This window comes from Corapipo altera, unplaced genomic scaffold (genome assembly GCF_003945725.1).
Source record: "Corapipo altera isolate COAL_440 unplaced genomic scaffold, ASM394572v1 58, whole genome shotgun sequence".
NCBI lineage: Eukaryota > Metazoa > Chordata > Aves > Passeriformes > Pipridae > Corapipo > Corapipo altera.
The window spans coordinates 8,940,553-8,953,870 of record NW_020884898.1 but is presented as its reverse complement, the minus strand read 5'-3'; the positions used below and the strand labels follow the sequence as shown (position 1 = coordinate 8,953,870).

The window sequence follows — 13,318 nt, the reverse complement described above, 5'->3', positions numbered from 1 at the left end:
GTTACAAAGTGATAGGTCAAGCCCAGGTTGTAGGCAAACCACGTTCTTCTTGCTCTTATATCTGAAAACAAATTCTGGTTACAAATCCACATGTGAAGAGGCCTTATGATTACATGAATTCTTTCATCCTTGAATCTAATTAAGCAAAAAACCTAATGATATTGACTTTATGTGTATCTCTTGGATGTTACTGAATAAGTGTGGTTTCAGAAAAAGATACTTCTCATCTCTCATAATTCTTGTTTATTTTGTTTAAAATTCTTTTTCACTTGGTTGGTTTTTGCTGCCTGTTGTAGTTTTTTTGTTTGTGTTTTGTCTTTCTCCTTTTTCTGAGCTCTCTAGGAGCCAGAATCCTGCCCAGATAACATCTGTCAAAAGGAAAACCATTAACCTTGTAATCCTGTCATTCTACTTTCAAGACTGCATTGCACATGCAGGTGTCTGATTTCTTCATAGGTTTTAGAGGAAGTACTTTTTCATGACTTTGCAATGTAAGTGCCTAATTGTTTTTCAAGGAGACAGACAGTTTTCACCCTGTAGGACTCATCCTGAAAAGGTTTAATGGTTAGAGTGGTGGGGGATACATGACCACATATTATGTAAGTGCTTCAAACTCAAGCCCACAGCCTGAACCATCCAGTGCAAAGATCTCTCTCTGACTTGGTCCAGTTAGCACAAGACGGAAAAGTGGAACAGCTTTCAGAAGGAAAATAAACCCTGATTCTTTCTTCCATCCTTCAACTCAACATAAAGTTCACTTTGTGCTGTTGATAGAAACACCTAAGCTAATTTGTTCTTGATTACAAAACTGGCTGTTTTCTATTTTCACTACTGCTGGTAAAATGACCAGCAGTGAAGCATTCTTAGAAATCCTGGTGGCACTGAGATGCAAGATTTCTGGAATATATTTTTCTTTTTGTCTGCCAGTGTATTTTTTCATTTTTCTCTCTTTATTCCCCTTTTCTCTTGTTCCCATATAGCTTGACATATTTATTTATAATCCCCTGGCATTAATAAGCAGTTTGATAGCTAGAAAGTAATTGGTCTCTGTGCTTAGGATAACTGAACTGTAAGAGAAGCTTTTGTAGTGCAAGATGAAATAATACAAGACAAGGTTAGAAGGATGTATCTTCTGAACCAAAAATGACCATCTTCTAGAGTGTCTGTTAAGGTGGGATAGAGTTATAGATGCTATATGATATGAATTATTCATTTGAGTATGGAATGCATTGCAGCACCTCAAATTTCACCTCTTTAAATCAAAACTTATTATACACATGTCCTTACTCAATGAGTTGATACAGAAATGAGTGAATCCAGCTCTTTGAGTTCATTATGAAGGAAATCAAAACTGAGCACCATAGTGATCACAGCTAGTGTTGAAATTCTATGAGCATGCAGATGTTCCTCTCCAGGAGCACTCTGATCGATGTGATATTTCTATTTGATATTTAAATCTCCATTCTTGAAAATGTTCAGGACATGACTGGACAAGCTACTACAAAACCTGCTCTTAGACCTGCTTCAGCAGGGAATCAGATTAGATGATTCTTAGATCTTCATTAATGGCGTAGTCATAAATAAAGGGATTGAGTGCACTCCCAGCAAATTTGCAGATGCCACCAAGCTTAGGGGTGTGGTTGACTCACCTGAAGGACTCGATGCCACCTATAGGGACCTGGGTAAGCTCAAGAAGTGGGCCTGTGGGAATCTCATGCGGTTTCACAAGACCAAGTGCAAGGTGCTGCACCTGGGTCAGGGCAACCCCCGGTACCGATCCAGGCTGGGGGATGAACAGATCCAGAGCAGCCCTGCTGAGAAGGACTTGGGGGTGCTGGTGGGTGAGAGGCTGGACATGACCCAGCCATGTGCACTGGGAGCCCAGAAACCCCCCCGTGTCCTGGGCTGCATCCAAAGCAGTGTGGGCAGCAGGGGAGGGAGGGGATTCTGCCCCTCTGCTCTTCTCTGTTGAGACCCCACCTGCAGTGCTGCCTCCAGCTCTGGGGTCCCCAGCACAGGGAGGACATGGACCTGTTGGAGCGAGTCCAGAGGAGGCCACCAAGTTGATTAGATGGATGGGGCACCTCTGCTATGAGGAAAAACTGAGAGAATTGGGATCATTCAACCTGGAAAAGAAAAAACTTCGGGGTGACCTGATTGTAGCCTTCCAGTAACTGAAGGGAGCCTACAAGGAAGATGGAGTTTTTGCAAGAGTCTGTGGTGACAGGACAAAGGGGAATGGCTTCAAACTGGAAGAGAGTAGGTTTAGATGAGATATGAGGAAAAAATCCTTTACTGTAAGAGTGGTGAGGTACTGGAACAGGTTTTGCAGAAAAGGTGTGGCTGCCCCATTCCTTGAAGTCTCCAAGGCAGGCTAAGTAGAGCTCTGAGAAATAGAGGAAGGTGTCCCTGTCCATGGCAGGGCTGTTGGCACTAGGTGACCTTTAGGGTTCCTTCCAACCCAGGCCATTCTATGATTCTGTGGCTTCGGCATCCCTTCCAAGCTCATTTATTCTGTGGTTCCTTGATATGAAACCTAGACTTCTAGATACAAGATATTCCCAAAGAATAGAGATTTCATTACAAGATCATACTTCTTATCTTGAAGATGATGAATGAATGTGAGTTTCAAAAAATTGACCTAATTTTGAGGTAGACAATCACTATAGTGAATTCAGTTTATGAACACTGGAAATTTTTAGATGCTTTATAAAGCTTATCTCCTGAGCCTTTCTAAGGACTGTTTGGGACGGTGGGAGCCACTTCCTATGGAAATTCAAGTGCGAGGCACAATTCTTTTTCATAGCTGTGTCTCTGACACAAACATAGAAGTACATGTATGCATTTATTAAAATAATAAAATAAAAGGAACCTTATCAAGACATTTATATTTTAGACTTAGTTTCCCCCTTAGGGAAATAGGAAATGATCCAACTACGGCAGACACTACTTCTAGCTTTTATTAGACTGCTGAGGGTACTTTGATAGCCCAGTGCTAAAGGCAGTAAAAAGACTATACCTCTAATAGAATACTAAATAATTTTAATGGTGCTTTGTTGTTTTTTAAAGCAAAACAATTTAAATATCTTACAACTTTCAGACTACCAGTGCTTTATTTTAAAATCTTGCGTGTTAGCAATCTGAAGATCAGTAAAATGCAAACAATACTTTCTGAAATTCTTGTACCGTCATCTAGTTTAGAGGGAACACCCTCTCTCTGGGGTAGAAAAGTAATTCAGTCTAGGACACTAAGCAATTTTGGCTTCTCTTGAACAAATATCTCAAGTAAAACAAACTTTTGTATGTTTCATGCTGTTCTTACTCCTATATACCGAGGGAGCTTCAAAACTTATTCAGGTCAGTTGAATTCAAGGAGCTGACATGTAAGCTGACATGATGTTTCCTTCAGATGGGGCTAGATTAAGTTTTGGGGAAAATCAGTTTCAGTAACGTGCTAGCATGTTGGTATTCCTTTTCCTAGTGTGTTGTCCTTCCATTTAGAGAGGGGTGCACAACTGATCTGCAAAAAAGCTGACGCATCCTGTCTTTGAATTTAGTCTTGGCTGATAACAAAGAAACATCAGTGAACTTAATTTATGTATAACTTAACTTGATCAGCTACAAAAATTAATATCTTTTGCAGTGAGTAGACAAGATGGGCAACTGAGCTACAGTTATGATTCACTATTTTGTTGTCATTCAGTTTTTGGATTAATCATGACACAAGTGCAGAGCCAGCTTGGGCCCATGTTTTTCTACCTTAGATCTCAGTGCTACATTAATGTGGTTAAAACCATCTTTAATCCACAAACAGATTAGCTACTTTCATGCATAAACTGTGTATGAACCAAACAGGCTCCATGCAGACCTAATTTGAACCTCCCCGAATCCATTTTCCTGGTTGAGGAACGCAGAAAATAGATGCAGAGGCAAGTCCAACAGCTATTATCAGTTTGGACTTGGTGTCAACTGTCCCAAACCCACAGTGAATCTATTTGCAGTCACTATCACTTCCTCCTGCTCCATTTCCAAAAGGTGTTATTAGGTCAGGTTTTGCAAACATGGAAGCACTGAGAGGCAGCACTGGACTAGAGCTGGTAAACTCCAGGAGGTCAGACTTCAGTGCAAAGCCTTTTCTCTGCACTCCTTTAACAGCACATCAGCACTCAATAACTCAAGCACAGCACTAACCCCACACTGGCAGAGTGTTTGAACTGTGAGGTGGGTTCCTGGCCCTCCAGGGCAGCACTGTGCTGGGAGGGATGCAGAGCTTTGCTGCACTGCATCCAGCTGTGTGGAGCTACACCTTGGTCTTGTGTTCTCTCTAAAACTATCTGTATTACCTCTGCTTCATTTCACTTCCCTGCTCTCCCTCTCCCCCAGTTTTGGGGGAATCCAGCCTGCTTTTACCTTGGACAACAAGGTAAATGATGCTGCAGTAATGAGGCAACTGAGGGGCTATAGTAATGCAGCATACTTATATAATCCCTGTATTTTTCATATCTATTAATTTTAAAGGATTGATTTTAATTTTACCTGATTTTTAGTTTTGCATTTAAATCTAGAATGATCTTTATGCTTCAAATCAGTATTTCATTTATGTCCTGCTTTCAAATTGCTGCACAGAAGCAGGTTTGTAACATCTTTTATCCAGGTTATATTATGGAAAGGCCTATACTCTCATTTTTCTGAGCTTTTACTTTCCTTCAGATTACTTAACAACTTAATGGTGCTCAGAATGAGAATTGCCTAGATGAACATTTAAAACATGCAAGCTTTACTTTCCCTTATGCCTTTTGTTGATTTGTTAAGGAGTTTTTAAATCTTCTGCCCTCATTTTGGAGCAAGTGTAGTAGTTCTCTGGAATGGAGTTTCTAAGGAATTAGAGGTGGTTAGATGCAATGTTTTGAGTGTACCTGATGTGTTGGATTCACAGGTGCATGTTCAAGAGGGGGATGGGGATGAGAGGAGAGTCTGGATCCCTCAATACCAGCTACTGCTTCACATCTTAGATCCAACAGCATGACAGCACATCTCCCTTGTTTGGATCATCCCTGTACTTATCCCCCAGGAAGAAAATAATTTATTTTAGGAGAGGTGACTGGTAGGTCAGGACTGGGTCCTCTTCCTGTGCCTGTCACACGAGTCAGGTCACATATATGCTGTATATACACGCTCCTGCTCACATGAACCCCATTTTTTCCTTATTTCCAGAGTACTTAGGGGAGATACTTGTGCCATCCAGGGCAGCATCTGGGAACTCTCACAACTCCAGCAAAAGAAAACGGGGGATGAGCTTTGAATGTACAGAAATAGGTAGTTTGAAAAACATCAGTCTGTGAGAGGTTTGGTTTTGGTGCCCAAAATAGTTTTGATAATTTTCTGCCAGTTAAACTGAAATGATACGAATGGTGCTTTTCCACACAATGATCTCATGTATGTGTGTGTTCTGTTCTTCAGTGAAGGTTTGTGGAGTACTTGGATAGAATAATATTTGCCAAAGAAACAGCCCTTCAGAAATTAATAATAGCATGTGAAGTTTTAAGTACCTTCAGTAAAGGAGATAAAACCTAGAGTAATAAGACCAAAAAGAAATGCTGAAAGGCTACTTAGGCAATGATAATTGTCTTTTCTGGGCATTGAGCAATGTCTGTTCAGTTTATAAATTATGTATTGTCCTCTAAAGGGTGTTTTGTAGTGAGAATATAACCCAAGATTTACCATTCAGGATTTTTTGTTTGTTTGTTTTTTAATGTGCTTTCATAGTAAAGTATGTGTATATATTATATATTAAATATATATATGTGTCTACATATCAAATAGCAAAACCTTATATTTTGATGCTACTTTGAGGTTACAAAGCTGAGCACCAGAAAATAACTTGTAAGTATATGCATATGCATATCTGATAATTAACGTGTAATGTAATTTTTTTAATTTATGGAATGTTTCAATGAACACTTTCTCTTCTTGTGGGTACTGTATTGACATTCAAACTTAGATACAATTTCTGAATGTTCTCTGTACAAAAATATTGTTCAAAGTGCCTTTGGAGTCAATGGTTTTCATTAACTTTGGTATAAGTTTCATTTTGAGAATCTCCTTAGAAATGATAGTTGAATATGATATCGGATGACAATTTGGGAGAAAACTCATTTGTTTGTTGGTTTTTTTAGGGTTTTCAAGTCTTCAAGGAAGGTTATATTGCTTACTGAAATTTAGTATTTTGATTTCTGAATAATCTTTAAAATTTTGTGAATTAGTTCAGCTCAGCAGAGATGCAGTGCAATGGGAGTCAGTAGAATTATTTGAAAGGTGTGTTTGCAAAGTCAACATGATTATGCATTAGGCTTTAACATCAGCACACTATTAAATCTCTACAAATAAATGCCTTATCTTTTTTACTGTGTTTTGCTTTAACCACTGATATATACTGGTGATATCACTGTCTTGTTCCAGAATGGTCTATGTAATTATTATTGATATGGAATTCCCACTTTGCAAAACCAAAATGAAGACTGACTGACATAGTACATCATAAAGAAAAATGAGGAATCATTAAAAGAGTAGGACATTAGGTGAAAAATTAAGAGCTTTTATAACCAAAGTAAGGTTCTTTCTCTCCTTCCTTTTATTGACAAGAAGGTCATAATGCAGAAAGAAAAGAGAATTCTCATTTGTTTGTATTATTTTGATGAGTTGTTTTCATGAAAGACAACTGAATTTAACGATGTGAAAACACACAGACCTAAATGTAATTTAAATTATAATTAAACCTAGGTGGAAAAGGACATATAGCTGACCATGGACTAGTGTTACAAGCAGTCTGAGCATCCAGTTGGCACAGCTCTTCTTTTATTTTTTGGAGTTATGGTAAATAAAAATTTTTTAAAAACCCAACATTTGCTGAGAGAGTCTCTGGTGGCAGACTGAGAATGTGATAACAGACCAAAACATCACATAGATAAAGGCACTTGTACACTTTTAACTCCCTAACAGGACAGGAAGCTCGTGAAGTAATAGAGTTGTGCTTGGTCCAAAGCAGCAGACTGTCAGCTCAGACCCCTCTGGAGATCCTCATCAGCGAGACCTTGCCCTAGGGGGTCACCAGAGAGCTAAAATGGAGGTCAGCATGAACTGTTGGGCCAGAAATATTATCTTTGCATCAAAAAAAATGGACAGATTTGAGCATATAGGTTTGTCAAAGCCAGAGAAGGATGCCATGACATAATTGACAAATGGTATTTTGGGAACATGGGACAGGCATTTGTTTGAGGATATAGGTGGGAAAGGCCATACCTACAGCTGATGACATAAAAAGTATCCTACCTATGAAGACACAGAAGGGAATTCATTAGTCCTATCAGTGTAGGCCAGATGTTAAAGGTTTTAGAAAGATTGAAAAGGATCTTATGGAAGGGACTTCTGTGAGACAAAATCTTAAATTTTTGTTTTAGTGATGCACAGCTTGAGTCGATGGCCAGATGTTCATAGAGAGATAACTGAAAAGTAACATGAGTTTAATTTGGATGAAAGGAATGCTACTTCTAAAAGATTAAATAGAACAGGGGATGGCACGAGTGTGTGAATTGTACTGACTGTCTCCATTTATACTTTACAGAAGTAAAGTGAAGTGTTGTGTACGTTTGCTTTTTCACTGATGTGAGTGACATCTGGTTCAGTTTTGATTGACCCGCTTGGAAGGCAGGTGGAGTTCAAGAGACACCTAATAAAAATGGATTCATCAATACTTGTGTAAGCTAAGAAGTATTTACCTTGACTAAAAAAATGTTTATTCCTTAATGTTAGGAAGACTAGACAAGACCATGGTAGGAAAATTGTCTCCCTAAAGAGCAGATGCAATTACAAAATGAATTCTGAATAACGGTTAATGAGAGAACACACAAGATCATTTATTTTTAAACCTTTTGTATTCACTTTGCAATCATCTTCATTCAGAACTGTTGGGGAATGGCATAGATAGTGAGATGTGGGTCAGGACTTGGTTGGCAGTTTGAAGGAAAAACAAAGCAGGTAAGTAGCAATCTGATTTACAAGTAATTTTGTGTTTTCATGTGGATTAGAGAGTCCTGGTCAGAATGGGAAAAATGCCTGGTACTGACATTTATTCTTCTTTTCAAATGAAGTACAGAAGATCGCTGGATTTTTTTTCCAGACATTGTGAGTGTAAATGTTAGAGAAGAGTTGCTTGTCTATTTTCAGCAAAGCTAATTTTCCAGATCTGAGCTCTCTTGGCTTCAGCTATTGGAATTGCATACCAGATAACCACAAAAAGCACAAGAATTCAGAGTTTTATAAGGAATCAGTTCTTATTCATTTAACTGCATTTGGTTTCATTTAACTATATTTGAAAACTTTGAAGCTGAGGCTAATAGACTAGTACCAGATTTTGAATCTTGTTCATCTACATTAAACATATATAAACTATATATAAACAAATGGGTTCACTTTTCTCCTTTTTTTTTTTTTTTTTTTCTCCCTTTCCCCTCTCTCCCCTCTACTCAGTATGGCAAAATATCCGGTACTGGCAAGAGTGGGAAGATTACTTCCTTGTTGCTGCTTTGCTATCCAAATTCATTCTCAACATCTAACTAAGTATGATATTCCAGTGTAGCAAAGCAAATAGCAGGCTCAGCTGCTTCATTGATGCTTTTGTGTTCCTTACATTTAAGCAGATTTTCAGTACAGTTCTTTAAAAATAACTGGATTTAATTTCAGCATATATCCTTGTGTGACTATTCAGAAGGTAATTGAAGGTAACTAAGGCTATGAACTGCTTTTATAGCTTCCATTTCATTTACAGAGGTTTGTTTAAAGCAGTGGGCAGTAGTAGTACTCAGTCATTACAGGGAGGTTGGCTTGCTAAGGGAAGTAATATAAAGACCATGCTGAAGAGACAGTGCAAACTGTGAAAAGTCAACGTAAGATGTCAGTTGTATGTAAAACATTGAGTTTGTTGTGTCACTGTGCTGTGCTGTGCTATAAAATTTAGTGGGGTCACTTGCATCCTAGAAACCAGTCTTGGCATTAGTTTCTGCAGGACTCAGCCAGCTGCAGCCACCTCCAGCAAGAAAGAGGAAAAGCCTCTTGGCTGTTCTGCATGTGGGCATTAAGGACATAAATACAGAGACTGACTGACTGAGTGGCAGATGTATTCTGGATCACTGAATTTTATGAATATTACATTGTTCCAGTTTTAGTTGTCATCTGTTCCCCATCCTTTGTCTCCTCGATGTTTTCATAGATGACAAACATTGTCCAGAGGGACTTTGGAAACATATCTCATCGTTGAACTTTTTGTTGAGTACAAGAGGGTAATCTGAAGCTGAGAGTGTGTTAAAGATTTCAGGATACAGTGTTTAAAAGGCGTAGGTAGGAAGAATGATGAAGAGGCAGAACTAAAACAAAAAATAGGATATTTCACTCAAGCACAGTGAAAACTTGAAACAGCAATAATGACAGTCGTGGAAAAGCTGATGTTTAGAAATTAACAATCTCAGCCTGGATAACTGCATAAGATGGGGGAAAAAGAGTATTTTTCTTTTCTTGGGGAAAAAGGTAGACCTGGGGCAGAAATTCATCATCTGAGGGAAATAAGTGAAAGGGAACATCAGCAACTGATAAAATGTTTTTTAAAGGCCTACCTGAGCACACTGGAAGTTTGCTGTGTGCCTGATCTTCTAGACTTTTAGTGCAGGCTAGGTGTTGCTTAATTAATTTTGCTTTAATTAATAGCTTAATTAATTAAGCTATTTGTGAATTTTTCCACCTCCATTTATATTAACTTATAGGACAGGATTATTAGACCCATTTTATTAATTTACAGAAAAGCCAGAGAAAGAAAGAGTCCAAGGCTAAGATCTTCACAAGTACCAACTTCCACAAGGGAAGTTTTGGGGATCTTGCTGGTTTTGTGTATCTGTGGCCCAGGACTTAGCTCATAGCTGATGAGGGCTGTCTGGGCTGAAATGAGGGATTCAATCTGGATCTGCCATCTCAAGTCTGGTATCATAACCACTAAGACCTCTTTTTGAGTTTTTGTTGTGTTGATCATAAATTCTTCCTACAAAATTAATTTAAAAGTCTTAAAATTGGTGTACCATAATTGTAGCCATTTGATTTGGCATTTGTTTTCCAGATGGATTGCACTAGCATGTAGAAATTTTTGCCTAAAGATTTAATTCAAGATTATGTCCAGACGTGATTAGAGAAAAAAATCCAAATGGAGATAATCAGTTTTCCAAAACAGATTCTGATTTTTTCATCTTCCTTACAGTTTCTTTCTCAAATCAATTATTTTTTTCTTACAAGACAGTCTAATGTTATTCATGATGAAACAGGTGGAACTACCTGACTTTTCAATAAAAAACTGTACAATGTAAACAGCATATTTTATTGTTTTAGGGAATAAAGAGCAACTTTGTCACAACTTTATTGTTTGTACAAAGCACGTTGTTAAACTATGAATATCTGAACACCTGAATCCACTTTAAATTCAAATTGACCTCTTTACAACAATGATGCCTTAATATTTTAAGTTTCCTAAGGCAATTTTTCCTGAAGTGTGATCATTATAGATAATAATGATAATTACAAAATTTGTTACATTTGAAACACTAGATTGTTGTATGAAACGGTTATTAAAATATCTTCTGTAATGTGTGTGAATTGTAAGGATGAGTGGCATAACACTCCTAATAGCTATTTAGTTGCATTTCCTAAGAGGAGGTGTAACCATCTGAAAAGGAGTGGTAGAAGAATAGTTTCCTTTGTTCATAAAGTTTGTTTCCTAGAGCAACACAGCGGAATTACTACAGTTGTGCCAATGCTGTACTACCTTGCAATTAGTCTGTCTTTAATGAGGAGAGAAGGAAGGATCAAGGCAGTGTGATGAGACTTGCTGTTGCAGCAGACACTATTAACTTCTGAGACCTTTATCTAACGCTTTTGTCTTCATTCTCCAGCCCAAAGCCTGCACAGCCATCTCTGGTATACAGTGCTCCAAGCAGGTATCTGCGCTGCAAGCCTTCATCCAAACATTGCAGTGCAGAGCCAGCACCAGGTGTGATTAAATCAAATGCATGCTTTTAGTTAAAATGTACGTTTCTGAAATCATACAGCACAGACTGTGGTGAGTGTACATCCTTCACTGGGGAGCATCTGTAACAGAATAACACATTCTATAATGTCTGTATGTCTGCACTGTGCAGAAGATAGAGTTTTCATTTCTGATGTGTGCATTTGACTTTTCTAATGAAAGAAAACGTCTTCTCAAGGCAAATATGCCACTGCTTGCCTTTTGAAAATTACTCATGGAAGGCATGAAAGGGTACAGAGACTGGTTTTTTTTTCCCCAGTGCAAACAAATTTCTTGTTACATAACTTCTTTGGCTTCAAGAATCAAGCAAGCTGTTTGGTTCTATACTGGGATTTTGAATCTGCCAACTCTGACAGCTTCACACAATCATGTAACCGTTGTTTGGTGGTATTACAGCAAACCTCTCTGCTTAGTTTGCTTTAACCTTGTCCTCTAGGTGAGATTCAAACAATGCTTCCTCTTCAGAGGTGTATCTGTCAGCAATTAATGTGAAAGTCAGATCATCTGTGCTCCAATAGATCTAGTTAAATATGGCTTTCTGTTACAAGTGAAAAGTAGGTACGATTTTGAGATTGTGAATAAAACAAACAAAAGTAAAAGAGAATTTCAGGCTCTTCTGTGTAGACATTTGTGAGGCTTTGTGTTTATATGTTAATATAACATATAAAAGTACCACTGAAAGCTACACAAAATTTAAATTTATTTGAAAGTGAATTCAGAGATTTTTCTGGTGATTTCTCTGAATATTTTGTATTCTGAAGAATGCAGGTACCATCCTTTCATAATCAGGCCTTGATAAAAATACTTGTGTGTGCTGTTGGGTGGGTGAAGGAGGGACTTTTTACATTTTGCAAAATTTCCTTTTTCACTTTTATCTTTAAAAGGTGCTGTAAAAAGGGGTTTGTTTGCAGTTGTGTTATATACAATCATAAAAATATTCTAGGCAACTTGCTAGATTTCAAATAAATATTTCCTTATTTAAATGTTTTTTGAAACATCCTGAAGTGTGATTTACTTTCAACTGTTTCAAAAGAAATGAGAATGCTAATCGTAAATCTTGACAGTACTGTTTTAACTTTTCTCATTTTGTAATGAACATATTTAAACTCTTCTCTATAATTCTACTTCTTCCAGATCAGTTTATTAAACTTTTGGTCAGTATCCTCATCAGCACAGTTTTATATCTTAGGAGACCAAGCCCTTAGATTTACTTTACTATAAACACAGGGAAAAGTCCTCATCAGCCAAAAGTTGTTTTTTGGTTGGTTTATTGCTTTTTACTTCTTTTTTTTTTTTTCAATTTTAAACTGACCAGGCTCCTCCAACATGGGTGTACCTGTAAATCCCTTCCAAATTAAACATAGAGATATAAACCCAATATGCAAACAATAGCGATAGACGTGCATCTTATTTATCCCTTCTTGATTTTTTCTCATGAGCATCCTTAAGTGTGGTCTTCCAATATTCTAGCACTGAGAAATACACTTAGATGCACAGCCTGCTTTCTCTAGGGATCTGTATTGATTACAGTTTTAACTGTAATACTTTAACAGTAGAAAACTGGGTCCTAATATTCCTTGAAGATGTCATCTTTGGAGCGAACTTGATTAGAAACATATTTTATCTCATCAGTTTGTTGCCCCAGTTGTGAGGAAAATGTAAATTGTAATCCAATCAGCTTTTTGAGCTTTTGATCTCTAAACAATTGTAGTTGTACAGCTTTTCCCCATGCTCCAGACCAGTCCTTTAAAACCTGTTCTGCACCCATACAGAGACTATGCTACCTATCCTATAATTATGTTATTAAATAAAAATAATTTTCTCATAGTAATGATAGGAATGAAAATAAGACCTATTCCAAACCCTGTAGAGCTATACACAGCTTCTTATGTACAAAACTCATCCAGTTGTTAATTAACTTTAGGAGTATTAGTTTAATCTAACTGTAAGTTCTCATTGCAGCTAACATCAAAGGTATGAAATAAGTAGTAGTATTTCTACTATGTATATATATATGTGTGTATTTGTCTGTAGGCATATCTACGTGGCAACTGAAAGTTTCCAGGGCTTGAATTACTCTTCTGGGGGCTTTTTCCTCCTCAAATGTGATATGATCAGATCCTGTAATATCGAAGAACAGCAGTGAAAAACAGAAACCTTAGAAAATGTTGATAAACATGCAACGGAACAGGCAAGATT

General features: G+C 37.5%; 1 protein-coding gene across 5 annotated transcripts in view; it reads left to right on the top strand.

Annotated features, from left to right (window-relative positions):
- Positions 1 to 13,318, top strand: part of LOC113949763 — a 178,292-nt gene that overhangs the window by 42,343 nt on the left and 122,631 nt on the right. The window lies entirely within an intron of this gene.